The sequence below is a fragment of the Balaenoptera physalus genome (assembly GCF_965194825.1).
Source record: "Balaenoptera physalus genome assembly, chromosome: 3".
NCBI classification, from domain to species: domain Eukaryota; kingdom Metazoa; phylum Chordata; class Mammalia; order Artiodactyla; family Balaenopteridae; genus Balaenoptera; species Balaenoptera physalus.
In genome coordinates this window covers 72,114,851-72,141,648 of record NC_138890.1, presented here as the reverse complement: position 1 = coordinate 72,141,648, position 26,798 = coordinate 72,114,851, and the positions used below count along the sequence as shown (strand labels likewise).

The 26,798-nt window shown below is 40.0% G+C and overlaps 1 protein-coding gene across 7 annotated transcripts in view; it reads left to right on the top strand.

The window, feature by feature from the left end:
* Window positions 1-26,798, top strand: part of MEGF10 (multiple EGF like domains 10) — a 363,967-nt gene that overhangs the window by 209,136 nt on the left and 128,033 nt on the right. The window contains exon 5 of one of the 7 annotated variants that reach the window (XM_082457835.1): window positions 8,602-8,691. The exons of the other annotated variants lie outside the window; for them this stretch is intronic. The gene's annotated coding sequence lies outside the window, so the exon portion shown is untranslated. The remainder of the gene's footprint in view (window positions 1-8,601; window positions 8,692-26,798) is intronic. 7 annotated transcript variants of the gene reach the window in all.

The following is a 26,798-nucleotide window of genomic DNA, read 5'->3' as shown; positions in this document are numbered from 1 at the left end:
CCATAGTTACCATGGAAAGATCTATCTCCTATTGGTCTTTTAAAGTCCTTTCATCTAGAACTTTTACCCCTGGTTTAGGGAAATATTTTGTCTTTATTTTTCTTTCTGGAAATAAGAATGATACCACGGAGTAGATGAAATGTAGTGATATCTTTGATACTTCTTTAGAAAATATCCCCACATGAGGACCCGGATTCTTCAGGGGAAAGTTAAAGTTTGAGATTTTGTTAGCCCTAGAGTTCTCAGGCAGTGATATCCATGCTATCCCAAGGCAGAGGAAGATGCCATTTCTTCTTGGCTCTCCTGGCCTTTCTCCTTTATATTCTGAGTCTCACTTTGTGTACGGTCTTCCCAACTAAAGATGCTTCATTCCTTATGGATGAAAAGACTGGGACCAGATCATTTTCCTGATGTGAATGCTCCAAGAGGTCCGCTTGCACGGTACTTTTTGCTGTGCTGCTCTGGGGTCAAAGAGTTCAACAGAGGGGTTGCTCTGGGACCAGGGGGCCTAGGGGCAACTGTCAACTCTGCCACTTTCCAGTTGTGTGATTTTGGATGTTACTTAACCTCTCTCTCCTCATCTACAAAATCAGAATAATAACAATGCTTACACCAGAAGGTCGTCCAAAGGATTAAATGAGTGGATGTGTGTGGAGTGCTAAAAAGCCTGGCAGATAGTAAGCACATATTAGCTATTATTATTATTATTAGCATCATCATCATTATTATTCTAACATTATTAACATGTTGTATCGTGATGATATAGTTTTTGTTAGCTGTCATTAAGTGTTAGCTATTCTTCCTATTTGAATGGACTTTGAAAGCTGTGCTCATGTGGGCTTCACTCCCACCTAGAATGTGATGTATTGTCAAACTTTGCTCAGACGTGGTGTTTGTATTGCTTTCTGCTAGGGACCCTTCAGAGGAAAGAACAGTGCATGTGGCAGGGCTGGGATTTGTAGAGGAGGGGTCATGGTTGGGTGCCAGATGGTGCTTGGGACAGGCTAGCAGGTGGGAAATCTACAGTCAGTTTACAGCCTGTAAACTACATTGCCTTAGAAACTCGTGCATTACTATACCTCCTTTAACCTATTTTTTTTAGAGGTTAATCATTTGTTCAATAAATGTTTATTAAGCATCTATTACAGTTCAAGCACTGTTCTAGGTTCTATATTATTTAAATTCTTTGGCTTCATTTTAGAAATGGATATGCACAAGTATTTGCTTTGTGCCCAGCCCTCTCCCCAGGCACACACACACATCAAGTTTAGGGCTTCACGTGGCACTAGCACTCTATAAATTAAATCCCCAACACTTTTTAGCTCTCATGATTTCAATACCTGTTAAAATGAAGAGCATGTATCACTGAGGAATTGAACAAAATATTCAGTATAACCTCTAGCAGGGCACTTCTCCCACCAGCTTCATCATGTGTGGGGAGGTAGGGAAAGAGCTGGATAATCTCTGGCGTTCCTTCTGGCTCTAACATCCTTAAATTAGCCTTAGTTCATTGGTGGTTGTGTTTGAGTATCATTTGTTTCTTTTAACATTTGTTTTAGGTACATAAAGTATGTCACATCATTGCATGTCAGTCAAAGTGAGTAATGACACTGATAATTAATAAAAAAGGAAAGGTATTTAGCTCTGCTTGTGTTTCATCAGCTATTCTGAGACTTTGATGTATATCAGAAACATGGAGCGGGGCTTATTAAAAGTATTAGATGAAGCTGTGAGAAACTGCCAAAATTTGACCATTTTTGACCTAGGTAAAATGGTGATTTCATGTATAATAGTTCTACCTAATATAAATCCTAGCTGCCTCTGCTTGGATTCAGGTGCAATAAGCCTTGGGCGAGATATGAAAAGTCTGCAGTTTTACAAGTTCCCCAGATGGTTCTAATGCAAACCCAAGTCACAAGCTCATTTAGCAGCAGCGGATTTACCTTCCTTGTGATTGTTTAATAGCATATATCTAAAACACAAATCTGATTGTGTCATTCCCTTATTTAATAATCTTTGGCAGCTCCCCAGATGGTAAGCATCAGTGTCACCTGGGTGCTTATTGAAAATGCAGATTCTGGAGCTTCATCCCAGATGTAAGGGCCAGAAATCTGCACTTGAGCAGATCCCCAAATGAATCTGAGGTGACTTCAAATCACATTTGGAGAAACACTGGCTTACAGCATAAAGCCAAACCTCCTAACATGATACACAAGACCAGCTTCACATATAATCTTCCCTGGGTTGTTTCTCTGCTTCCCTGTTCTCCAGCCTTTCAGCCCCACTGACGTTGATCTTGTTACTGTTCCTTAAAGAATACACTGCCTCTTTCACTCCTCCCGGACCTGGCTGTGTACGCTGTTCCCTCTGCAGGAAATGTCTTTGTTCCTCTTTTTGGTCTAACCAACTTCTTACTACCTAGTCATCCTTCAAGATGCAGTTCAGTTAAGACCTCCCCTCTGAAGCTTTTCCTAGTTCGCTCACATAAACGGTGGTATCTCATGTGATTCCTATTCTGCTTTGTGGCTAGCTTTAGTATAGCATCTATCATACTGTTATCAACTATGTTATGTTGCCTGAATTTTTCTCCAACTGATTGGTGAGTTTATCATTCCTTATTCTGAGCCTTTATTCCAATGGCTGGCACACGGTAGTTACATAATAAATGCCTAAAGAATGTGGAGGAAGAATGAATGAATGAATGCAGTTGACTTTTTCTTAGCACACAAAGTGTTTGGGACAGTCACTATGTACATACTAAGGGTTGTGGAGAAGCCATTCAAGAATTTACAATTTGGCTAGACAGAGTCTACAAAGTTAATAACACAGAGTGAAAAAGGACAAAATAGAATATCCTAAGAAGACTTATGAAACACCAGATGCCACTGAATTAATGTTACATGTTCAACACTGTGGCAGCACTACAATATAAGAGCTGAGTTTATCATACCTTTGGGATAGTTTTGGTTGTGAATGACAGTATCAGGGCACTGTAATGGTTTACCCTGTGCTTTTTAGTTTATAAAACATCTTTGCATCTTTTTTTGTATTTGATCAGAGACATGGTGACTGGTTCAATATTCTTTTTCCTACTTGAGTACAGGATGCAGTCCTAAAAATAGGTCCAAAAGCCTACATGTTACAGGGAATGCTGGTCCTAGAGAGACAAGTATATTATAAATTTATAATTATATCTTGCCATTTAGACACAGTATTCAATATTTACTTCTTTCTTAAATTTTTCTTTCTTTAAATGTTATATTATTTTGATATTTCTTCCTATTTGAACCCCAGTTGACCTGTTCAAGTTAAATAAGTGTCTGGTTCAGGCTAAAGATTTGCCGTTTTGGCATGTCTAATAAATTCCATCTTTGTTTCACATATTAAGTTTATGAGACAAAGTCTTCTTATAATTATAATTAGGTTTTTAATTTTTTCATTTTCCACTTACTGTTTTTTTGTAATCATGGAAATATGCAATACTATTTGAACAAGTGAACAAATTGCCGGGTAATGACAAAGACAGTGATGCTTCAAAAATTGAACTTTTAGCTCATGGGCAGCTCCACCGTAAAATAACCAACAAAACAATGTTCTTTCATAGGCTGAAGTAAGAGAATTCCAATGACATAGAGCAGGAAGGTAGCAGTATCAGTGAATGAAGTACAAACATCCAGTTTGTTTGGACTTCAAACAAAGCAATATTAAGAACAAACTCTGCTCTCATTTTCTCAAGGATGTGTACCCAGTATTTCATTTTAAAAATTAGCTTAGCTTTAAGAATTAACACAAGATTCATCAGGTTCTGTTGATTTGTCTTCTTTTTCAATTGTTTCCAGTATGAACTTTTTCTAGCTTAATTTAAGCTTGCATCTGGCTGTACTTTTGTTGTCTCTTAAATAATCTCCTAATCTCTTGATTTACTCATTCATTTGTTTATTCTCTCTCTGAATTTCCCAAGATTTTATATTTGTCTCTTGTCTCTCTTTTTTCCCCAATTTAAGATTATTTTTCACTGTAATCATTCTAACTCTTTTAAAAAATAGTTATTGCAGAAGATTAATTTATAGCAATTAATAAAAGGATCACTCATATTATGACGAAAAAAAAAGATGCAAACCAATGTTATTTTCCTTGATACAACTTTATTTGTAAAACTGCAGGTCACCATCTGGATGCTGTTTGATGATGCATACTTTGTGCAATTAGCCAGTCTGGAAAGTGTGAATGTGATAATATATCCTGTTGTTATAGATGTTCATTACTAGTGATTTTTCTTGTTTCAGTTCCAGTGATTTATACTCTTAGATAAAGAAACTATGTAAAGCACTTTAACCACCTCAATTTCCTGCTTAGAGGGCAATAAATTGTACCCTTTCCCTCATCCAAGACAAAGAAAACAGTATTTTAGTATAGAAAGCCTCATCTTGATACATACATGTGAAGGATATCAGCATCTGTTAAAAACCTCTTATCTTTGGGAGCAAGGAGGCCCCATCTAGAGGGTGACTGAGTGCCTTGTCCTTAACATCCTGGCCAAGCCAGCTGAGCTGCACAGATTGGGTTTGTTCTAAAACCTTACCTCAGGTGATCATTCCCATGATGGAACTTTTAAATACCTTTGGTAAAGAATCATGCTTGTCTGTCTTCTTTTTTAAAAAAAATAATTTTTGGTGACAAATTGAAAATCAAACCCCACGAATTCAGTTTGTTTCACACAGAACAAAATAAAAGTATGAAATCTTTGTTTTGGGTCCAGGGGATTAATTCTACAATCAAAATGAAAAATTTCAAATATCTACCCCCACTGATATTTTGAGAAGGTTACTTTATTATTTTTTCGGACAAGGAATCGTGACAAGATGTGACTTTTGCTCTTTAAGAAAGTAATTGGTGTGAGTTTTATTTTGGCTCCATCAGATATGTATTTGGTGTATAGGGCATAGGGATAAATACTGTGTGGAATTACCAAGATACTTGCCTTAAAAAAACAGATTAAAAAAAAAAATACAAGTGACTGTGTAAGGCTGAGTGTAGCCAGGGCCAGGTGGATAGTTCTGAGAGCCGCTCTGAGGGCTCATACTAGAGAGAAGTCTCTGTGTTCACCTGAGGTTTCCTGACAGTGTAGGGCCTTGAAGGAGAGAGGATTTGAGTACATGAGGCATTTAAGACAGGGGAATGCAAACACATGGCTGCAGGAATTTGCAAGACATCTTTAAGCAACAGTTACTAAACCATTCCATAGGAGTAATGAGTTAACATTTGAGAATTGTTTTATGACAGCCACACCCGGGGCTATAGGACTAGATTCTGCCTGTGCCCACAGCACTAATGTGTTTTAAAGGAGCCTCTCATATTACACTGCTATTATTCTATTATATAAACCCAATGTGGTTTGGGGAACCCAACTGAGAGTCAAGTAAAAAAATTGAGTCCCCGTTCCATGAGAAGGTGTGAAATGAGAAAACTGTTATTTCTTTCAACCACTATGGTGCTTCTTAGGGGTGTGGATGGAGACAGGACTCCTGTTTCTTCTAGCATCATCCGAATCTGAATTCATATTTTCCTTTAAGAGGTTTAGAGATGATCTTGCCATGCTACTCTACCGTCTTTTTTAGCGTAAGGTCATCCGTCCAACCATGGATTTCGCTTCATTTCTCCTTCACTTCATACACTATCATCAAACATTCAACTCTGAGTGGCTTTTAAGGCTTAGGACAATGAAGTTCACATCTTGAAACTTAGCGCTGAATATTCAACATGCTTGTTTTTTGACAGCCATCTGTGCATCCCACCACTGGAACTTTCTCACCGTCCATCGTTTTCTGAAGCCTCTGCCAGGTTGCTACAGCACCTCCTTTTATTCTCCCTGTACCTCCCTCTTTTTGCTCACTGCTGACCCCACCCCCAAATTCCTATTATCTTCTCAACAGCCATTATTATTTTAAAAAAATTTCCTGTCTCATTCCCCACATTCCTTGGTGCCCTCATCTTTCTCACCTCTCTTCTCCCAGATGTTTTCCCTCACACGAAGATTGGATAACCACGGTATAACGTATTTGCCCTTTCAATATCCCCCCACCTCCTGTACATCCCTTGAACATATAGGTGTGCAAAATCGGGCCATCAGCAAGGTTAGAAATGCTTGAGGCCTCTGCTTTCAAACTTCAGGGGCATAAGAATCACCGGCAGATACTGGCTCACCTCTAATGATTTTGATTCAGTAGGTGTGCAGTGGGGACCAGGGATGTATATTTTTTAGTAGATGTGCTGCTGAAGTGAGCACTGGGGACGGGTATTTTTGACAAGGTATTATTCTGACACAGATGGTCCATGGTTGCACTAATAATTCTTGTTAGGGCTATATCGCTCCATTCAGAAGGCATGAATTTTGTTTCCTTTTCTTTTCTCTTTTCCTTTCCTTTCGTTTCTAATTTTTAGTAACTTGGTCGGAGGGGGTCAGAGAGAATAGCTGGTCTGTGAGAGACTGTGCCTCTCCGTCTTTGCTTGGAGGGACAATGGCTGTAACACAACGCTGTTCATGTGACAGCCGGAGAAAGGGGCCCATTGTTCGGGGCTTGGCTGATGCTCCATTCCACTGCGGTCAGTCATCCAACTGAGCTTGGTAGCCCCAAGGAAACAGACACACTTGAATCAGAGAGACAAAGAAAGGAGGTCAAGGCCTTTCACAGTTAAACTACTTGCAGCAATGTGTCAGAGGTAGGATTTGGGAAGGAAAAAAGTAATTTTGTGGAAGCATCATTAATCTGCGGGTTTTGGGGAGCATGAGACACGGCATTAAAGGGACACAAGTCTGTTAGAACTCCCAGTTGATCTTTGGCCAAAGAAGAGTTGTTTCCTACTATGCCCAGTGACTTATCTTATGGAAAGGCTTTACTATTGATTTTAAAAATAAAAAAGATCTCCCTCAGTCCATGATAGGCAAAGGTACCTTTCTCAGCCTCTTTTCCCCAGGTTCATCAAAAACAAGTATCTGATCTGAAAGCTGGCCTAAATCAAGGCCTGTGATCTCAGAGAACGATTCTTTGTTCCGTGGTGTGGTCGCCAGGTATACGATATATTAAAAATTTCCTTCCAAATCTAGACTCAGGTATCAGTTTAGAAGCTGAGAATTTTTTGAGGTTGTAATACAGTTAAATGCATCAGAAAGTTACTGATATATTTGGACAGTTATAAGGTTGGGGGACTCCCCAGGTGTCATGTAGATACCAATCCTCACCCCCAACTTCCAAACTAGATTCTAGCCCTGGAGGGAAAGGGTTGTAAACTTTCTGTAAAGATCTAATCCAGAGCCCAACAATTGGCTACATTCTTTGCATCAGAAGAAGATTCAAATTCAAGGTCATAGCCTCAGTAAAGGTCACGGACTTTTCACACAGGATTGTTCTTTTAGCCTGATTACTCCCTTTATGAAAAAGTTTGTCATTCATTCAGCCTTTGCCTCTGGGTTCCTTTTAAAGGGAAACTTAGTCCCTTGTTCCTGTGGACATTTGTAGGTGGCTATGTTTTTTTTTTTTCTTCTGCAAATTAGGCACAGAGTGCAGCCTTGGGTTAAGCCAAATGGGAAAAGCCTTCCCTGGATGTAATGGGTTATGGAGAGCCCATTTACACAGTGTCAGGCAGCTAGTGCTCATTGGCCGTAGGAATCCTTTTGTCTCTGAGGTAAGAGGTTTTCTGACTGGGCATATCAGGCTAAAGGAGGTTTGTACCCAGGAGAAGGCAATACATGATTTGCTTGAGGTCACTTAGAGCTTCTTGTCATTGAGTCCATCACTGTACCTTGATTACAGACTATCATTGTAAGTCCGTTAAGGGAGGAGAAACAAGTGGATTGCAGAGAGGCAAGTGGCTTATTTATTCATATGTTTCCACTCCCCCTGCCCCCTTGCAGTTTGTTTATACTTTACCAAGTGGATATTTGGTTTTACCAGTGATAGAGATGCCTTTGAAGTGGAGAAGGGCAGGTGGCAGAAGAATTGTGTTCAACAGGCTCCTGATTAGTTCATTAATTTTCAACTCGTTGTCATTAGGCCTGTTCATTTGGCTCCATTCGTGTGATTTGGAGAGGCTTGCCCCTCGGTGCTGTGAGGGATGAGTAGTACTGTGTTCTGCCTGAAGTTCTGTGTAGATGCAGCTTGTGTTGAAAAAATAGGGCAGGGATATGATGTCTTTCACTGTGGTCGTTCAGGTCCCACATTTAATGCTAAATGCACTTTTAGGCATAGGATGCTTGCTGGGACTTATTTTTGTGTCAGGATTAAAGCCCTGGCCAAGGAGGGTTTCTGGGATGCTTATATTGTTCTGTTTAATCTGGGGGCTGATTAAATGGGTGTGTTCGTCTGGTGAAAATGTATTGAGCTGTTTAATTTTGATGTGTATACATTTTTGGTATATATTTTATACTTCAATTAAAAGTTTGAAAAAAAATTTAAAGCATGATGTTTAATATAGAATTAAAACTGTAGCAGTGATGGAAAACAATAAACTCTGAGCACCCCAGCTGTCACAAAATTTGGGTCTTGCTGGGGCTAAGAGGGCCTGGAGCTTTAAATATCTTTGAATTTGCCCTTACTTCCATAGCCAGAAGAACTGCGTGTCAGAAAGCAATGGACCAGCACCATCATATTTGATTGTTCTACTTTTCCAGGCAGCAAATCCAGTGCCTAAAAGGTCAGCGGTGTCAGCAGAGCCCCACTCCTCAGAATCTAAAACAAAAGTGCCCCTCCAAGTTGATCAACTAGTGAATTTTCTCCTTCCCACTCTCCACCCTCCTCCTGTTCACTGTAATCTGTCAGGAAAAATCAGAGAACAACTCTGCGTCATGGATGTTTTTCTGAATCTTTAGATAACAACTCTCCTGAAGTCTAATATTGGACTGCTATTATTTTCTTTTTTCTTTCATTTTTCTAACTGGGAGAAAGTGAGATGAGGTGTGGGGTCTTTGTCTCATCTCTCTCACTTATTTCAGCCATCACTTCCTGAGCTCCACAATGAGCTCCAGGAGCAATACCTGTGAAGGTGGAACGGCCCTATAAGCAAAAACAATGCTTCTGACACATGGGCGACCTGTGATCCTTTTTCTATCTAGAGGACATCATTCATCATCAGCGTGGGTCATTGTACCTATAGAACATCCTAGCTTGCTGTTACCATATGGAGCTGGTAGACTCAAATGGAGACAATAGGAGCGTTTTTTGGTTTCCTAAAGGAAAATTTGGAGTTCTTCACTTAGAAATGATTCTAGCACAGCTGTGAGAGGTCTGAGTAACCTTCTGTACACTTCCTTTGGGCATTGGCTTAAAGGTTAACTGTTGATTTACACAAACACATGTGATTTAAAGTCATGAGCTAGGAGACAAGATTTTGATGGTCTGGGTCTACTCCTGGCTGGCCGTGTCATTTACTGTGTGAAATGTGACACCCTGGGTCAGGATCTAGTCACCCCTAACCCTCTTGACGTTGGGCAGGCTACTTACGCTAAGCATCTTTTCATCCCCTGTGAAATGATAACAGTATATATTTCAAAGAGTGTTACATTTAGCATAGTGGTAGGTACATAGTAAGCTCTCAATAAACATGTTATCATTATTTAATACCAGGTAATGTTAAAATGGGGAAGAATAATTAACACGGTTAGGAATAAGTTTTGCTTATGATTTTTATGAACGAATTATTCATGTGCTTAAGTAAGATTCTATTAATTAAATACAGAAGTTAGGAAATCTGATCTCTGATATACTCTGATATAATCAATAAGGAATTTAAAATATTCTGGAATACAACAACAGTTAAATTTACTCATGGGCCTGAATATTTTTTAATGATGATAGTATCTTATTAAAAGAAAAGTTATTTATCTCTAGTATAAAATTAAGATGAGACTTTTTTTTTGTAATTAATTAATTTATCTTTGGCTGCATTGGGTCTTTGTTGCTGCGCGTGGGCTTTCTCTAGTTGCGGCGAGCGGGGGCTACTCTTCATTGCGGTGCGCAGGCTTCTCATTGCGGTGGCTTCTCTTGTTGCAGAGCACGGGCTCTGGATGCGTGGGCTTCAGTAGTTGTGGCACGTGGGCTCAGTAGTTGTGGCACGTGGGCTCAGTAGTTGTGGATCACGGGCTCTAGAGCGCACTTTCTGGGAATTAGGGTAAAATAGCCAACCCCCTAATCAAGAAGTACGTTCTTGGAATGTATCTAGAAGTAATCCTTGGAACTTGTGGGAAGAGACTGCATAAAGTGTGAGGGCCCTTCTACTTTTAGCATAAATTGATTCTAGAATATAAACTTCTTGAGCACATGGGATATATATTGTTTATCTCGCAGCCCCCAGATAGTCAAGCATAGTGCTATGGACTGAATTGTGTCCCCCAAATTCATATTTTGAAGTCTTATCCCCCCAGTGTGCCTAGATATGGGACCTGTGAGGATGCGATAAAGATTAAATGAGATCATAATGTGGGGCCCTAATTGAGTAGAGCTGGTGCCCTTATAAGAAGAGGAAGAGACCCCAGAACTTTCTCTTTCCATCATATAAGGACACAGTGAGAAGGGGGCCATCTGCAAGCCAGGAAGAGAGCTCTCACCTGAGACTGAATTGGCCAGCACCTTGATCTTGGACTTCTCAGCCTCCAGACCTGTGAGAAATAAATTTCTGTTGTTAAGTCACCCAGTCTGTGGTATTTTTTTATGGCAGCCCTAGCAGACCAAGACATATAAACTTTTTCTTTTTTCTTTCATTCTTCCCTTTTCCTTCCTTCTTTCCTTCCTTCCTTCCTTCCTTCCTTCCTTCCTTCCTTCCTTCCTTCCTTCTTTCCTTCCTCCCTTCCTTCCTTCTTTCCTCCCTCCCTTCCGTCCTTCCTTCCTTCCTTCTCTCTCTCTCTCTTTCTTTCTTTTCATAGAATAGGAACTTAAGCATTTGTGGACCTAATTTCGAGATTATTCAGAACTATAGGGACAGAAGAATAACATGAAGAGGAGAACCTGACCCACAATCCTAATCCTCATTTGAATGGATAATTTTGACCTTGTCTCCCACTGTACACCAGTGAGGACACCAGGTATCATCATTGCTTAATGGAAACTTCCTCAGGACCCCATCTTTCCTTTAGTGGAGATGCTAACAATTGGTGAACAGTCAATAACGAGTGAGGACCATTGTCCAGAGGCTGCGAGGTGAGGGAATGGGTGGACAATTTATGCTTTGGACTTTCAGGTTTTGAACAATTGACCTCTTAGCTATACTTTCATAGGAGGCAGAGGAATTGAAGTGGTGAGAGTGTGAGGGGAGGGTCAGTAACGGAGGCCATGCCAGCCAGGAAGCACCTCACCTGGGCCAGGAGAGGTCAGGTGGTTCTTCCCACTGAGAAGAAGACATCCTCCTTAAAGAAGGGTGAGGACTGTGCCCGAGCCCAGCCAAGGACTCAGCTGCATAGAGTTCCTCAGGAGAGCTAGCCAGATGGTCTACTTTTATTTTGGTGAAGACCAGCCTGGGGCAAAGGCACTTTTCTTCCACCGTTCAAAAACAAAAACAAAAAGCTTATGACGTGGAGCTCTGCCAAGCTAGGGAAGGAAAAAGAAATCCTGGCTTTTTTTTCAAGGCAGGATGTAAATGATGCTTTGTAGTTTTGTTTGTGCAGCCACTGGGGACTGTTTGGAGGGCCTCCCCGCAGCCCATCACTGCTGTAGGGTTTAATTTTTATGATGGTGATCATCATCCTATAAGCTAACCCTCTAGGTTCAGTTGTCACCTTCCAGTGTAATTGTCTTTGATTGAGGATATTGTATTGTTATGACATCCAGAGAGCTTCTGAAAGAGAGCCCCCAAATTTGCCTTTAGAATTTTAAGTGTGTGTTTATGGGTTGCCTTCTCCCTAAAGGACAAAACTCTGCTCCTTCTGAATTTGCAGAGTTAAGGTGTGGCAGACAGAGACATTACCTCTCTCTCTATCCACAGAGGATTTCTTATAGCTTGATCTAAGGAAACTCTTGTCTAGTTGGGGAACTTGGAAGAGAATTTTTCATTTCTTGGCTAGGTTGTATTCTTTGTGAAAATGAGGCTATGTCATTAAGGCCCCAATGACATGTAGATTCATTGCCTGGCACATAAGGGAGACCACAGTGTTTTCATGGGTTAGTGGCTGACGTGCCCTGTCTGTTTCCTTTGATGGGGAATGTGTCAGGCTCCACTGCTGAGGAGGATGGCAACCACGGCCTGACAGGCAGATCTTCAGAACAAAGTGTCAGTCAGTAAATATAGGGCTTTGGAAGCCAGGTGAGTTTTTCACTGAGTTCTAAGAACGAGTTCGTTAAAACAAAAGCAGCTTCCCAGTCTCTGTCTAGGAGTTGGATCCATCACAAGTAAGACCCCAGGCAGAGCAAACCTCTTCAGTGTGTACTGGGAACCAGAGTGCACTTTCTTCCATGGTGTGCTCCCTGAGACGTGAGGAGATGACCTCTGCCAGGCTTTGACCACAGTGCCCACAAAGAAAAAGCCGTGTGCAGTGACTGTCCCACCCATTCTTTGTGTCCCAGCAGTTGTTGGCAGCTGAGCAGCTAGGGAGAGTGAAGATGCCTGCGGGTGGTCAGTGTCAGGCTTCAGGATCATTGTTGAAGGCCCAGTGGGGACCCCATGTTTAGAGGAAAGAAGTCCAGATGAAGCAAAATTGCTTAAGGAGAGACTGACTTTTGGGACGTTTCACTTCATTGACGTGGTTCAAGTTTTACCTTAAATGTACTTTATGCTGACTTGTGGGAGATGGTGGAATCACCCAAGCTTGAAATTCCAGCATTACTCATGAGCGTAGCTGCCCACTTTTAGAACTGTATCATTTTGTGGTAGTTTTTTTGTGTTTTCTCATCTTGGTGCCAATGAAAAGCATAAACAGTGATGTCAATCTCAAGGTCAGTGTCACTAATCCATATATATATATATATATACTCGCATGGCCTTGGGTGAAACAAATAAATGCTTCTAGAGTGAGGGAGTGTACCTCCCCTTAGAGCTCTACTAGGTGGCCCAGAATGGTGGGATGAGCCATGCATCTGGAGCCGAAAGCTCTTGATCTGAGATCCACGTCTGCCACCGTTTGATCTTAGACACCTGAAAAACTCTTTCATGCCTTATTCCTTACTTATGAGATGAAGAGGTCAAAAAGGCCCTTTGCAACCCCATGGCCTCAACTGGGAAGCCTCTGGGGCATGTCTGGAGGGCAGGGTGCGGCTGAGCGGGTGAGGCTCACTGTGGCAGCACCCTGAGCAGCGCTGCAGCTTCGCAGTGGCCACAGTGGCTTGACACCAAATGGAGGAAGCACAGCCATGTGACCTACAGAGCTTGCTCCTTCTGCCCCTTCTCTGCCCTGGAGAAGCCGAGTGTGAGTTTGGGGACAGCTGCCTTTGTGAGGCTCTTCCTCTGCACTGGCTCCTGATTTTGGTGCAGCCTGGCTGCAACATGTGGAACTTAAAGCACAACTTTAGCAAAGTCCCTGGTTATAGCTAACTTCAGATCAAATCTAAACTACCGTTTTCTATCCACGTTGGATACATTTTCTTCTACTCCATTATGACAGATCTTCAGGAAAACGGATAAAAATGAATTGTTCTCTCTGTGTGTCTGTCTTTTAAAAATTTACACACAAATTAAAAAAAAAAAAAAAGAAAGAAAAGGAATTGTTAGCCTTTAAAATCTGATATCTGCTGCTGTTCCCCAAGAGACCCTGAAAAGAGCATCCGGTGATGGCACAGAGCCCCAGTTCGGGAGCGTGGTGTGGAAAGCCCATTCCTGCCCCTCTGGGTAACAGAGAACCAGGATTCTCTAATCCACGCCACATGCGGTGACCTGAGCAGACCCGACAGGACAACAGAAGGCTTGCTGTCTCCTTGCCGACCAGTTGCTCGGAAGCCCTGGTACAGCTGTGGCCGGCTTTGTGGGGAAGTGCAGCGAGACTTGATCTTTTAATCTCTTTTCTCCCTTATAGGTATTATAAATAACAACTGGTCTGTAGGAGTACCTGCCAGAAGGGATTGAGATCTACATTCTGTACTCAAAAAAGCATTGTTTTGTGTCATCTTAACTTCATTAGCCACTAGAGGAGTGGGGAGGTGGGGAGAATAAAACCCCAAAGCAGAGCTACTTCGATTTGACCCAGAAAGTCCAAGTTGAGGAATTTAGAATTGAAATCGAGGAAGGCAAGGTACTCCAAAACCTCAAATTCCTTAGAACTTCTCTGAGAAAGTAAAAAGTGCACACAAGTCCACATCCCTAAGTTCATTCCAAGTTAAACAAGCGAATTGGAGTTTTGAATTCAGGCAGACAGTGAAGAGCTGGGATTCTGACAGGCAGGGTGGCTTCAAAATGTTGGATGCTCTTTGGTTTCCATTTGCTTAAAGTTGAGAGGGAGCTAAATTGTCCATTTTGGCTTCTGTTTGTTGGTTCTGGAGGAATTGTCATCTGTTTTAGAGCTCTCTAGGAGGGCAGAGAGGTTACATTCTGCCACCTCCCCCCACGACCTGCCCCCGGCAGAGAAGGCAGTGGTGGCACTTGGCTGACACAGGATCACACAGATGTTATTATGTTTGCTGATGTTTCCCTCCTCCCACCCTTGAGTTCTAGAGACTAGATTACAGGTCCATGCGTGATCCGTGGAAGAAGGTGTGATGTGTGTTGTAATCATGCAGACAGGTAAAAAAAGAAGCAAACAGGAAGTCCCTACCTATTGGGCAGATATTTGTTACTTACTCCTTAGCGTTGGGCTTATTTCTAGTTATTTCTTTTTTAAAACGGTGATAACATAGGCATAACGTTTGCCATTTTAACCATTTTTAAGTGTACTGTTCTGTGGCATTAAATATACTCATATTGTTGTGCAACCATCACCACCATCCATCTGCAGAACTTTTTCATCTTCCCAAACTGAAACTCTGCACCCATTAAACAGCAACTCCCCGTTTTCCTGTGTCCCCAGCCCCTGGCAACCACCCTTCTATTGATACTTTCTGACTATGAATGTGACTGCTCTAGGTACCTCATATAAGGGAAATCGTACAATATTTATGCTTTTGTGTCTGCTTTATTTTACTTAGCATAATGTCTTCAAGTTTCATTCATGTTGTAGCATGTTTGAGAATATCCTTCTTTTTTAAGGCTGAATAATATTCTATTGTATAGATATACCACGTTTTGTTTATCCATTTATCCATTAATATACATTTGTGTTACTACCACTTTTTGGGTATTGTGAATAATGCTGCTATGACACTGGTATACAAATCTGTTTGAGTCCCTGCTTTCAATTCTTTTAGAGTATATACCCAGAAGTGGAATTTTTGCATCATATGGTAATTCCATGTTTAATTTTTTAGTTAATGGAAACTCCCATACTCTTTTCTACAGCAGCACAGTGTTTTACTTTCCCATCAACAATGCACAAGGTTCCAAATTCTCCTCATCCTCACCAACACTTGTTATTTTCTGGGGTATTTTTTGATAATAGCAATCCTCATGGGTGTGGAGGGGTATCCCATTGTTGTTTTGATTTGCATTTTCCTAGTGATTAGTGACTGTTGAACACCTTTTCCTATGCATATTGGCCAATAGTGTATTTTCTTTAAAGAAATGTCTATTCAAGTTCTTTGCCCATTTTTTTTTTTTTTTTTTTTTTTTTTTTAAATTTATTTATTTATGGCTGTGTTGGGTCTTCGTTTCTGTGCGAGGGCTTTCTCTAGTTGTGGCAAGCAGGGGCCACTCTTCATCGCGGTGCGCAGGCCTCTCACTATCACGGCCTCTCCTGTTGCGGAGCACAGGCTCCAGACGCGCAGGCTCAGCAGTTGTGGCTCACGGGCCCAGCTGCTCCGCGGCATGTGGGATCCCCCCAGACCAGGGCTCGAACCCGTGTCCCCTGCATTGGCAGGCAGACTCTCAACCACTGCGCCACCAGGGAAGCCCCTCTTTGCCCATTTTTAACTAGGTTGATTATCTTACTGTTGCTGAGTTGTAGGAGTTTTTGTTTTTCAATATTCTGGATATTGATCCCTTATCAGATATATGATTTGCAAGTACTTTTTCCCATTGTGTGGGTTGCCTTTTCACTCTGTTGATAGTGTCCTTTGATGCACAAAAGTTTTAAATTTTTATGAAATCCAGTTTATCTGGTTTTTCTTTTGTTGTTTGTGCTTTTGGTGTCATATCCAAGAAATCACTGCTAAATTGCTTTTAGATATTTTAACATATAGCTCCTTTCTCTGTAATACCACAAAAACCATTACTTGTGTAATTTTATCTTTTGAAGGAATTTTGCTTTGAAATAGCTCTTTTTTTGTTGTTGTTGGCAGATGGACTTGATATAATTTCAGAATTGGTTGATTTCACTTTCACCCTGCTCTATCATCTCTCTTCTCTTTGTAAGGGATCAGAAAGGCTCATTGTGGATAAAGAGAAAAGAGAGAGTAAGGGAAAGGCTTAGTTAGAAAAGAGCCTCAATCATTTGTATTATAGGGGCTGAGGAGAGAAAGGCCATATTTCAGAAGTCTGGGGAATATGAGAGGGCCCTTTAGCAATCACGACTTGCAGGAAGTGTATGACACCAAACTGGACTGCCATTTGTCTGAGAAGTCTGAGATTTATTTCCTAAAGCTCATTTTTTCCCCTCAGGCTGGAAAGATTGTTGAAAAGTGGGCAGATCTTAGCTGCAAACCTCTAGGGAATTGACACTCAGTCTCCACCCCAAGGACAGAAAAAGTTGTTCCATATCTGAAATGCCTCCAGTGTATAGACAATGACTTTTTAAAATTTTCATTCCTTTTTAGAAAACACCATACATTCCTTTTATTTTTATTAAATGCTGCCCTGATTCTTCTAATAGCGTAGAAAATCATTTTCCCGCTTGCCAATTTCTCATACTTTACTCACTGTTATTTCTGGGTTATATTCTATGCACAAAGCACCATTGATAGTAACCACACATCCAAAACACCATGGATGTTGCTTGGTATAAAAATCCAACTGGGGAGTGCATCATAAATTTATACAGTCTCATCCTCGAAGAGCAAATTAAACACAGAGAGAGAGAAGGCCTCAAGGACATTCTTCTTTACACTTGATTGTTCCACAAGAATATTTACAAGGTATATATGTTGTAGTCTTTTCTCATTTCTTATGTTACAACTATATGTCACGACTTCTGTAACACTGGGCCTCTGTTTACCTGAGACAACTCTGGTTAGGTGAGTATTGGTTTGTTTCCCTACCTGGCATGTGTTCAGATAAGAGATTTCCTGCTTGTACGTCTGGTCTAAAGAATGGTTTTCTGTGCTAGTAATTGTCCCTGTGCTACTGCCTGCACAGGGATACAGAGAGCTGTGGGTGTCTGGATTTTTGCAGTTTTAAAAAGTTGAATGATGGCGTATTTTTTAAAGGCAACTCTTTTCAAATGAACTGCAATTTAATTAGTAGATCCCCACTGGCCTCCATACACAGACTTGAAGGAATCAGTGAACAGCTTTACTGGGGACCGGAGCAATGGCAGTAAGTTTCTCTAATATGTATGTCATAGAATGAGATGTTAAGTTCCTAAAATCCAATTTGGTGGTTAGTTCATAGAGCCCAAGGCATCCAAGGAACTGGTATCCTGAGAAAGCACCTTCCCGGTGTTGCATATTAGCTGCATATTTTAAAGTCATAATTAGCTTGGGAGCTAGCAAATGCGTCTCATCTGCAGCATCCCATCGTAACTCCTAATTTGAATGTCTGCAAGTAGGCACCACAACAAAGCCAGAACTGGGCCCCTCCTGGTCTTGCCCTGCTGCTTCCTCTCCCCATTGTGCCTGTTTATCATGGGCTGCAGGCAAGTGTGGTGGAGCCTGAAGGAGAGAGAAGCAGAATTCAGAGCGAGCGGCCCAGGCCCTGCTCTCAGCTTAACTGGCACCAGGAAAAATGCCTTCAGCTGGCTCGGGGGCTTGTGCACTCCAGGCTTTGCTTGTTTGCCATGGAAATCCTGGTTGTAACAGAGGCCACTGCCATTCAGACAGCGAGAGGGAAGCTGCTTTCATGGGGAGGCTTTTTTGGCACCGTGTCCGACATACACTCCAGTCAATCACGGTAAAGTGCCTAATAACAGATGTGGTAATTAAGCCTGAAGAACTCTGTCTCTATTTTTTATTGCAGGGAATAACAAAGTGCCTCATTAAACCTCCAATCACGCTGATTTTTGAATTGGGCATCCTGATGTCATCAAAAATGACATCTCTGCAAGAGCTTTCTTCCTAAGTCCTTATCAGCCTAGGGTGCTGCCAGGCACAGGGTGGATCCGTCTCGGTGAGGACAGCTCTGTTCTTTCTGGTCTGCCCTTTGCACTCCAATGCTGAAGCATATGCAGATTCCTAGGGCACCATCACATTCCTTTAAGTACCTTGGATAAAATTAGACAGTTTTAGCTTTTATGTGCTTGTGTGAATATAAAATGCTCCCTGAATCTCTTTGGTCCAAATTATACTGCTTGTAGCAAGACATTAACTTCAGCTTTCAATCCTAGAAAGGTTTCAAATAACCTGAAACCATGGTAAATTACCATATTTTAATAAGATAAATTATCTTGGAAAAAGATTTAATTGCATCTGAAAAAGTCTGTCTTTGATTGTGGCAGTTTTTAAGGCAAATGTCTTCATTAAGGTTGTTTTCCCTTCTTTCTTTTTTAATGATGAACGTGAGTCTGGCTCATCATGGAGAAAATGAATCTAAGAATTTAATAACTTGGGCCAGGTAGAAAAAGTGTATGTCCTCAATAGTAAGAGAACATGGCTTGAAACTTTCTCTGGAGCACTTCCTGGATTGTTTAGAGCTGGGTCTATGTGACCGTTGGTGCTCTTGGGAAAGACAGCCAAGTGCTCTGCCCATTTTTGATATGTCTCTACATGACTCTATTGGATAGTGTAGATTTGGAAACAGCATTTATATCATGGAGATGATTTTTTATTTGTTTCTAATCCAGTGTGGCCATAAGCATAGAGATGTTTAAGTATTTTGAAAAGGCTCTGGATCCCATTTTATAAAATTATTGACTCATACCCTTGTCTCCTAATGCATAATTTTGAGTTTTTCAGGATATTGCCAAGAGAATTTGTAGTTGATTATATTCTTAAATTTAGCTCTCTTAATCTAATCCAGTGAAGCAGATGATTCATAGAGTATAATCAAGATTTAATTTAATTTCAACCCAGGTATTAATAAAGCATAAACTTGACCTGCTCATCTAATTAGCCTTGAACAAGCAGTTTGTATGTATTTAACATTTGTACACACACATACATGGAAAGGGATACTAATGTTAATGGCACTCCGTATTTGTTTACTCAAATGACACCTAATATTTATAAATCACTTTTTTACTACTTTTATCCATTTAGACATTTTCTGCCATTGATGTCTTGCCAAATATGAAAGTAGGCACGTGCACACAGACCTTACCACATTAAAATTTATTTTAAGAAACTATCTCTATGTACACCTTGCATCAAGAAGTGAGACCTCCTAGGTACAGTAGGAAAGACCTGTGGTTCAAGAGAAGACTGTTGCTAGGATTATTCAGTTGCTGGAAAAGCAAAGCTTTTCTTTAAATAAGATTCCTATTAGTTTTCTTATATTTTCCTTAACAATAGCAAGATCTTCTGGGATGATACAGCTCATGTTTTAGTTCCCGTTCCATTGCTGGGAAAATGTTTCTATAAATTCAGAGAGATACCTTTCGGATTAAGTGGAAACTTGGCCAGCAGAGTGGTCCTGAGCTAAAGCGCCACCTCATGGTGGAACAGATCACTTCAGGGATGGTTTCTCAAAGTTACTCGGGCGTTTTCCCCAGGTATGGATCCCGTTCTCAGTTATTAATCTCTCACCTCAAGCCTGTAGACTCAAATCAACTGTCTGTGACTCACAGGATACAATTCCCTGACTACTCTTCAGCCTCTCAGATCACTGCTGAAAACAATGTGGATGTTGCATGCCCCACAGCCCCAAGTTTTGACCTATCTCAATTAACAGCCGTTTATTGAACATCTGTTATATTCTTACCAGTGGGGAGAGAAGTAGAGATCAAAGAGGAGTGGAATGAAAGACAAGACAAAGACATGGACTCTGCTTTCAAGGAGCTTGTAGTCTAGTTGAGGAGAGGAGGTTGGTTATGTGAAAAGATAACCAGCAGCACAAGGTAACATACAGATGAAGGATGTGGAGAGTTGGTTCCATCAGAGATTTCTATGCAGCCTTTAGTGAAAAGACCAAAGAATATTTTTACTTATGTCCTGAAAACATCATAATTAGATATGGAATGAGAGAATAAATTATTGCAAAGAGAGAAATAAGTTGACAGGACGCTTATGTAATGGTTTGAATTTCAAACAGTTAGGGGAGGCGTACATGTTGACCCAAGGGAATCATAGAAATTAATCATAGACCCTTTCAAATTAGCAGAGCAAGAAAAATATAATCCATGCAGGAAACTTTTTCCATCCTCCATAGATTCTTCAATTGAGCTAGGCTTCATGTATAGTTTAAATCCATTATATTTTATTTTTCCTTTTAAAATTAAATGATTAGAAAGTTTAAAACCTTGAACAAATGACAGTAATATAGTTTATAGGGACTTATTCATAAGAAGGAAATTAAGGTATTCAGTATGATGGGGTCAACTTAATCTTGAATGCTTTGTGCTGCCTGTAGTTTCCAATATTTATGATAAAATGAAGATACTACTATTAGAAATTTTGAAATTAAAAAAAGAGTCAAGGAAGGGTATTTATAATAAAGGCAAAAGACAAATGACATTTAAAAGATCAAGAACGGAGGAAGGGAAGAGATTAAAAAAAATGTCATAAATTGCAAAGCCTGTGGCCCTGCAGAGTTCAGAACTCATGGCTTCAGTTCAAATACCTTTAGCTTTTTTGGTTCAGATTGCCCTTAAATAGTTATTAGAATCTGCTTGAAAGTAAAGGTATTAATCACCATGAAACCTATAACTATATTGATGTTAATGTTACAGTTTATTTATTTATTCTTAGCATTATACTTGGTGTGCATTTATGCCCACCTGTGCTTTTCATTTTCTTTCCTTATTTGGGTAATGTATGACACTTATGTACATTCGGGGTCCATTAAAATCTTCTTTTGCTTGTATCGCAATGTGACCTTCATCAAAGACCATCAAAGGCCTTAGGTAGTTCTCAAAATGAGCTTAAAGTTCTTTTCCTTTCTATATTTCAAGGATATATTTAAAATGACTTTATAATATAAACTTTCCCTTTTCTAAACTGTATTTATATTGCACTTCATGAACGCGTTGAAGCAGGGTGGTCCTTCAGTTACAGTAGACTGTAATAATCTGCTAATTATTGAGGGTTTGTTCTGGTGTGTTCCCAGACATTGTTTTTATGATGAAGTTTGCTGGGATGGGTCCCTCTACCAGCCCACACAGAAAGGCCCTAGGAATTGTGCTCTTCAGCCATGGGGACTCAACTGTTCCCAAGAGTTCTTAGCACAGCAAAAGGCTGCCATTGAGAGTTTGGTTCCATTGCTCCTTTGCCCCTGACTCCTGTACCTTTCTTTGTTACTTATATTGCGTGAATCCCAGTGCATCCTGGTCCCTCCCTTTGCTGCTCCCAAATGTATACTCATGGTCACCTCACTTTGCCCACGGCTGAGATGAATATAGGTCTACAAAAATCATGACCAAATGTAGCCATGTTTGAGCAGGGGTGCTTACTGAGAATAAAGGAATGCCAATGAAAAGAAAACCTTTAGCTTTTAAATGAACTTACAGAGTAACTAACTATTAATTAAGCCCTTGAAAGTGTCCATAGGTTCTCTATAGAAACAACATAATTTTTTCCTCTAATTTTGAACAACTATTTTTCTAGCAAAGGTTTAATTGCTTTTCTATGTTTATATTCACTAGTATTCTAATCATTTTATTTCAACTCCAGGATTTCCCTTTGTAGTAGTATAGTTTAGCAATTAAATGGGATAAAATCTTGAAATATTATTGAGCCCTCCATATGTGGTAAGAATATGTAGAGATGAACAGTGTACCCTTTTGATATCAGGGAGTTTACCAGCTAGTGGAGAGATGAGTAAGAAAATGCTGAATAAAATAGTGTGTGTTATTACTCTGACAAAGTCCACATCATCTACTCCCCGGATGCCCCAGGTGTTATGAGGGCAAAGAAGAAGGATGTCTAGGTTGGCCTGGGAGCTCTTCTAAGAGGAAGTAACCTTTGATTCTTGAGGAACTAGTGAAAATTAAGTTGACCAGATAGTTAAGGGCATTCCAAGAAGAAAGAACAGCATGGGGAAAGACATAAAGGAGTGAGAACGTGTAATATATTGGGAAATTCAAGTAGCAAGGATTGCTCAAGTGATATTTAGAAGTGATATATACCTGTGGGAATTTGCTGGGTGATAAGACTCAGTTTGGGCTTTACCACAAAGGCAAACTCTCAAAAGCTTTTAAGTATTAAAGTGTGATGTTCTGATATGTGTTTTGAGAGGATTGGTGGCAGCATGGAGGATGAATTGGAGGTTAATTGGAAAAAGGATAAATTGATCAAACTGAAAAACTAGTCAAAAGTTTGTGGTTCTTTGATGTGTATAAAATTGATGACTGATAAGAACCTGCACTACAAACAAACAAACAAACAAAACAACTAATACTAAAAAAAAAAAAAAAAAAGTTAGTGGTCCTAGGTCTTGGTTTTAAAACCTACTTTATCTTTACAACAAAAGGTCAGACTAAAGGACCAATACCACAGAACTGTTTATTGCTGTAGTTAGAATGAAGAATGAAACTAAGTTAATAATAAATGATAGAGGCATATATTTCTCAACTCTTTATTTTGTATTCCAGTGTTAAAATAAAATTAAAAACTTAATGACTCAGGAAGAGCTCCCCCCCCCCAAAAATACTGGCCATTTCCTCATTCCTGATAGAAGTTTTTGATAAGATATAAAAGTAATAACCAATTTAAAATGCTGGGACCATACTAAGTAGATACAGTTGGACTGAAAATGAATTTAAAAGTACATTGGAAAGCAGATAAAAATTGCCAAATGCTATGTTAAAAAATAATTATAAAATCATCCTAGAATATACAAAGCTTATAAATACTTGCAGTAAGAGATAACGACTCTTGCAGTGATTTTGCCATTGGAAAATTGCCTTAAGCCCTAAAAAATAATGAAAAATAAATTAATGAGAAACATTTCCCATAAGAAGATCAAGCATATTTGGCTGAGAATGAGAGAGAAAAATTAAAATGCCCATAAGAGTTGTAAAATTATGCCCTATTTCAAAGTAACAAAGTCCTCCCCCAGAATTTTTTAAAGATAAAAGGTACTTTAAGTTATATAAGAGATGTACAATGGACTCATAGTACATAAAAATTATTAGTTCTTGAAAAACCCATAATTTGAAATATATGTATTTTCAACAGATTTTTATTTGTTCAATTTACCAACTCCAAATCTTGCTGGAGAAGTTCTACCAGACCCAAACCTGTTTCTTCTTTAAACTAGTTTTCTTTACTTAAATTCTTTATTCAAGTCTACATACTTGACTCTTCTCTATACTTTATTTTTCTTTAAAGTTATTTATTCATTCATTTGTTCTTCATTCATTCTTTTGCCCTCCTCTCTGTGAGGTGCTGTTCTAAGTACCAAGGATATCACAAAGAACCAAAAAGGCATCATTGCGCTGAGGAATTGGGGGAATGTCCATTTATCTTTCATCAACTCCTTTGCCTCAGCCATTAGCAAAACTTTTATGAGGCTGTGTGTACTCTGCTCCTTCTATGCAGAGATTGGGTGGACATAACTCATGGTGAGCTCCTCCTCCTTGGAATGAGAAAGCGCATTCACGAGTTACCTGATTCAAGTCTTGGCCATTTGTCAATATTTTAAAGTTAAACTTTTATAAGAACCCCAGGGCCTATAACTTGTATATTTGTGTTCTGTTAAGACTGGCATCAGCCGCAGAAAAAAAAAGTAATTTCGTCTTTATTATCTTTGTGTGTAGCAATTCATAATATTGTACAAGACAAACTGATAGGATCTTGCATTTTGGTCCATTATTAGGCTAAGGAGAAGCTATTTATGAAATAGGTTTGTGACTTTGGGCATACACGTAATTTCTCTGGGTCACAGCATCATCATCTGTGAAATTAGGGTACTGGACCAGCTTCCTGCTAACGGTCATCTTCACACAGAAGTCGATGAATCATAGGCATTCTGGAGGTTTATAAGAAAGGCAAATAGAAAATACAACTCTCATTTTAAGTTTCCTTGCCATTAAACCTGCTTTCCTGGCTGATATTTCTGAACAGGAAGTAAAGCGAGAGAGAATCAGTGACCCATCAGTGATCAAAGTTTGACACTGAGCCAGACTAGAACGTCAGTCGCTATACCTTCCTGTCCCCATGGCATCCAGATCCTGGATTTTCCTAAAAATGGCAGAGAAGGACAAATAAGATACAGGGAAATCAGAAGAGAGTGTTATGGATAATGTGAATGAAGGAAGTAGTATGGAGAATGGCTCTTAACTTTCCTATCAATATGAGATTGTTCTCAAACTATTATTCAGGGTCAGACAGGGTCAATTCTTGAATAAAAGATCTGTCTCGATACCACAGGAAGTGGTGCTGCTGCTTTAGCATGTGGCACTTCATCTACTAAAACAAAGCCCTATTTTTAAGAGTCATAAAGTTGGGGTTTGGGTTGTGGCTTCTTATATTTGCACATAGATGCTGTTGGTGAGGAAGCGGAAGTGGGAGAGATGGCAGCCCCAGCATTTTCACCAGAATGTCCTGCCAAGTGCAGCTTTGAGTAATTACCTTCTGCCTACTTACACTTCCTCAGCAATTTCCTCACATTTTTTCTCAAATCTTCAAAGCTTTTGCCCATGTGGGCTTAAAACCATGTGTATAAAAGTGTCCAGACTCTTTTGTGGCAATGCCTGCAGCTAGAGATGTCTGTGGTCACTCTGCATCCTGGTCTGGATTAGTGGTTCAGAACTGAGTAACCCTGGGAAGAATGGCAGTGGAGTTCCGCTGTCATTGATTATTTGAACCATCTGTACAGTCTAAACATGGAAATACCTTATGTACTTTCTAATTCACATTTTCAGTTTTGACGAGGAAGTTGCTTGGTCACTTGAAGAATCTAACTTTGAATGAATTTGCATTTCAAGAGGCTCCAATGCACAGATGGAGTATTATTTTAGGAAGACTATGACTATTATACCTGATGGAGCGGTATTAATAATGTGACTGTAGTTAAGAAACCTGAGTTCTGTGGTCTACTGTCAGACTACCCACAGACTAGCTCCGTGATCATGGTCAGGTCATCCTAACTTGGGCCTTCAGTTATTCCGTTCATAAAACGAAAGGATTTTGACTGGATTCCATAAAACCATAAACTATAACTTTCTGTTCTATTTTTTAGCACGAACGCTCTGTGGAACCCAGGATATGTGTAGTGCTCTGGAAAATTTTGGGGAGCGAAATGAATGTTAAAAACTTCAATTATATGGCCTGTTATGAAGTATTAAAAATAGAGGAATGGTATGTGTGTAAGACACGTGTGTGTGTGTCTGTGTGTTTGCCTTAATAGAATCTAGATAGATGCAACTGACAGGAGACTCTTCTAAAATCTTGGTTCCATAGAAATTCTTTTCCTCATGGGGTTTGTGTTCCTCTGTTGTCTTCTCTAAGAAATTATCTTTGAGGAAAGTAAGGCTTGACTTGGATTGCTCAGCTGTGCCTAATGGTGAGTGTCTCAGGAATTGAGGGTTAGCACAATGACCTAGAGTTGGACGAGCAGGTTCCCCTTGTCATGCCAGTGATGGAGGCAGATGAACGTCGTCATCTTTCCTACTATACCAGCATGCACCATTGAAACGGACCTGCCTGAGAGGAGAGGGACTGTGCAAATACTTAGGCTTCCTGTTATCGTTCTGTCCTCCCCCCAGCCCTGCGTGCAAGGAAAGACCTAAGATGCTGATGACACTCAAAGTATCCTGCTGCACATCAGAGAATTCTACTGATATTTTCTCCTCTTACCCTTTAATTTGACTTTTCCTTTCTAAAGGAAATTGCCTTATTTTGTCATTCATTCTGTTTCCGTTGGATTTTTTCCTGCTTGTACTGTGTCAGGGGATTGGTCAAACCTGAAATGTCCAGCTTCTTTAATTAGTATTGTTGGTTGAAAGAAAACAAAAAACAGTAGTCTCCCTTTCTTTCTGGGCTGATCAAGTTCTATTTTCTAGTTCATTTTTCTTATGCACATTTATTCCTGGACTGCCTGAGGTCTCATGAAGTGTTTGGATATTTTACCTTGAGTAAATCTTAAACCATGATATTCAATGCCATTCCTGACCTGGCTCTAAAATTCCTTTTCTACTCACTTGATTTTCTACTCTGTGCTCCAGCCTTGCCCATTTGCTTTTCCCTCTGGGAAGCTGCTTTCTCTTGCTTTTGCTCCTACTCGTTCCTTTGGGTACAACCTCCCCTGCTCCATCTACCCAGCACAGCCCTCAATATGCTCTTATCCCCACTCTCCAGCTGGAAATACTTTCTTAACTTCCATACTTATTTTGTAACCTCTTTTGACCCTAATCATAATTTTTATTGCCTTGTTATTACTATCCACATGATACAGCTCTCACATTAGATTAGAAACTCTTGGAGGGCAGAAATGTCCCTGACCAATGTCTGCTGATTGAGAAAACAAATGTTTGTTCTTCAGCAAAG